We start from the raw sequence: 3,136 nt of genomic DNA, 5'->3' as shown, positions 1-3,136 counted from the left end.
GTTCCAGGTGGGGAGGTGGGGGTAGCCCTGAATCCTTTGGGGAGGGGGTCTGGAGCACTGTCCCATTTGAAAGCGTTCACAGAGCCCATACAGCAGAGTTGTACGGACCTTCTCTTTGCCCCAGCATCACCGGGACTGGAAAAAGTTCAGATATCCACTCATTCCATCTTTTACCCCAACTCAGGGTGACTCTGTTTGCATCTTCTGAACCCATACTGCCCCCAGCAAGGGAAAGGAGATGGGAATGTACAGCACAGAGATGCACGACCTTCATCAACAGACATTTATTGAGCTCCTGATATGTGCCAGGCACGAAGGAGGAGCACACAAGAGGTATTAGATCAGGTCCCAGCCCTCAAGGAGCTCCTGGATGACCTGAGAAAAGAAAAGGGGGTGGGGGCAGAAGCTGGTGTCAATCACAGGCCTCTCTCCTCTCTCTGTGGTCTCAGGAAACGGGAGGGCCCAGAAAGGGACACCTTAGACAGTTTCCAAGACACACATGCACAGGCTACACATGTACAACATACATATGCAGAGTCCACACAAGTACAGGAGGCATGTAACAAGACACAAGATGCATATGTGTCTCACGTGGGCAGGATTCGTGTGCAGAGTGCATATGTGCTTAGGCCATGTGGGTATGGCACAAGAACTCCACCTCCCCAAGCCCGGTTGGCACGATGCAGGGAGGACCCTGGGCCCGCTAGGCCTCTCAAGGCTGAGGCTGGTACTGGCCCTCTGTGGCCGTGAAGAAGTCCTCTAGCACGCTGCGCAGGTAGTCAAAGGTGGGCCGGTCCTCTGGGTGCTCCTTCCAGCACAGCATCATCAGGTGGTACAGTTCCTCTGGGCAGTTGTCAGGTCGCACCATGCGGTAGCCTCGCTCCAGGTTCTGAATCACCTCAGGATTGGTCATCCCTGGAGGTTGATGAGAGAAAGGACATCAAGGCTCCAGGCATTGGAAGCCCATAGACAGGGGTGATGTCCGGAATATTTAACTGGCATGGTGTCCACACCAATCCAAAAGAATCTTGGTCTCCATCAATGGTAAGGCCACATACGCAATACCTGCCGAATGTCAGTGCTCTAGACCACTCAGAGCGCCTGGTATAGATTAACGCTCAATAACACACACACGTTAGTTGTGGGACCTTGGGTGAGCCACCTTACCTCTTTGAGCCTCAGTTTCCTCATCTGGAAAATAGAGTAAACAGTTGTTCCTACCTCACAGAGTTTCGAGGATTGAATGAGATAGCGCATATAAAAGCACCAAGTGTAGCGCCTGGGTAGGAGAGCCTTCACAAAGGGTACCTGTGATCATTATTATCTGATGGGAATGACAGCATGGGCAGGGCCCAGGACAGGATAGGAGTCCACAACCAGGATAGCGGTGAGGTTTCTCCAGTTTTGAGACCAGGCACATGAGATACTGCCTGAGGAAGCCAAGTGGACTCCGGCCCCCAGCAAAGCAGACCCTGCCTGGGGCTGAGAAGGTTCATGACCCAGATGAAATAGTCTTTGGGCTGGCTCACTCCCTTTGTGCTGGTCCTGGCCTCCCTGGCAAGCTTCTGGCATGTGGACCCCAAGAAGAAATGCTCTGGAGAACTGCATGGTCACAGCAAAGACCTAGCTCCCTAGTTCTAAATGGCACACACAGCCTCTAGTTCCTCCTTCAGTCTCCTGAGAAAAGATTGTGACAAGCAGTCCCCAAAGACCAAACCCTTCTAGGGTCCTGGCAAAGTAGAAATTTTGCTCTGGCAAAGCTTGTGGCTGGACCCTGGCCAACAAAGACCCCTCTTCCCCAGGCCTTGCCCCTAGGAGGCCTCTACCTATGGATCCCTCACATTTTATTTTATTTTATTTTTTTGTTTTTTTGTCAGCAGAGGATTGAGTTCAAGGATCTCTCACATTTTAAAATCAGGATTGGAGGACATAGGCCAGGAAACCAAACACCCGTGGCCAGAGTGAAGGATGCAAACTCATAGTCTAAACCCAGTCTAAATATAGCCCACAGACCCACTTTGGTTTGGACCTATAGTGTTTTTTTGTTTGTTTGAGACAGAGTCTCACTCTGTTGCCCGGGCTACAGTGCCATGGCTTCAGCCTAGCTCACAGCAACCTCAAACTCCTGGGCTCAAAAGATCCTCCTGCCTCAGCCTCCCGAGTAGCTGGGGCTACAGGCGCATGCCACCACCCCAAGCCCGGTTAATATTTTCTATTTTTAGTAGAGACGGGGTCTCACTCTTGCTCTCAAGCAATCCTCCCAGAGTGCTAGCGTTATAGGCGTGAGCCACCGCACCTGGCCTGGACCTATGGTGTTTTTAAACAATTTGAATCAATTACCAATATTTGAAAATGAGCAAATTTTCCTAAAACTCCAAGTTTTGGCTTCTCTTAAAAAAATGAAAGCTCTGTTTTTTGGACCGCCATGTCTTAATGGCAACCATCTGCTGGAGCAGCTGCAAGTTTACCAAGGTCCCTATTTCTCCCCACTTTCTCCTGGACCCTGATGCCACAGGTCAGCTGCCATTTATCATCATGCTTTTACTGCTTTTTTTCTTCTGGTAAAGACATCCTCTTTGCGTTCACCTTAGTGGGCACAGAGAAGGAGTAGTGAGGACCTTGGCAGGACAACTGGAGTGTGTTTCTAGCTCCAGCACTGCCCCTGGACTCTGTGATGGGGCAAGCCCAGGACAAGGAAGTCCTTCAAACTCTCACCTGCCTCCAAGATGTCTTTACCTTCCTAGGAGCAAAGTTCTAGTCACATTGCCCTGGGGATGTGGAAATCCGCAAATCCAGCTGCTGCGCTCCATGACCTCCCTGCTCATGTGTTTGTGCTCCATTTCCTTTCCCCAGAGTTTCTCCACAAGTTCCTTTTGAAAAATTCCACCTTACCTTGGCTGAATTCAGGGGTAAAAGGCTTTGTCCAGGAGATGGGGTATGTTTACCGAGTACCTACTGTGAGTCAGGCTCTTTCACAAACAGTCTCTCATTTTTCATACCAGGAAACTGAGGCTCAGAGAGGTGAAATGACTTGTCCAAAGTGATGACTAATAACAGCTTAGGGCTGGTTTGATGGTAATGAATTATCAGAACTTATTAACGTTAGTGTCACTGAAGTTGGTATACAACCCCCCAC

At 50.0% G+C, this 3,136-nt stretch overlaps 1 protein-coding gene across 1 annotated transcript in view; it reads right to left on the bottom strand.

Annotated features, from left to right (window-relative positions):
• LCK (LCK proto-oncogene, Src family tyrosine kinase) overlaps window positions 1-3,136 on the bottom strand; it is a 10,684-nt gene that overhangs the window by 1,471 nt on the left and 6,077 nt on the right. The gene's annotated exons all lie outside the window — the stretch shown is intronic.

Source organism: Propithecus coquereli, unplaced genomic scaffold (genome assembly GCF_000956105.1).
Source record: "Propithecus coquereli isolate 6110/MARCELLA unplaced genomic scaffold, Pcoq_1.0 Scaffold178, whole genome shotgun sequence".
Classification (NCBI taxonomy): Eukaryota; Metazoa; Chordata; class Mammalia; order Primates; family Indriidae; genus Propithecus; species Propithecus coquereli.
This window is presented reverse-complemented; position numbering and strand designations above follow the sequence as displayed.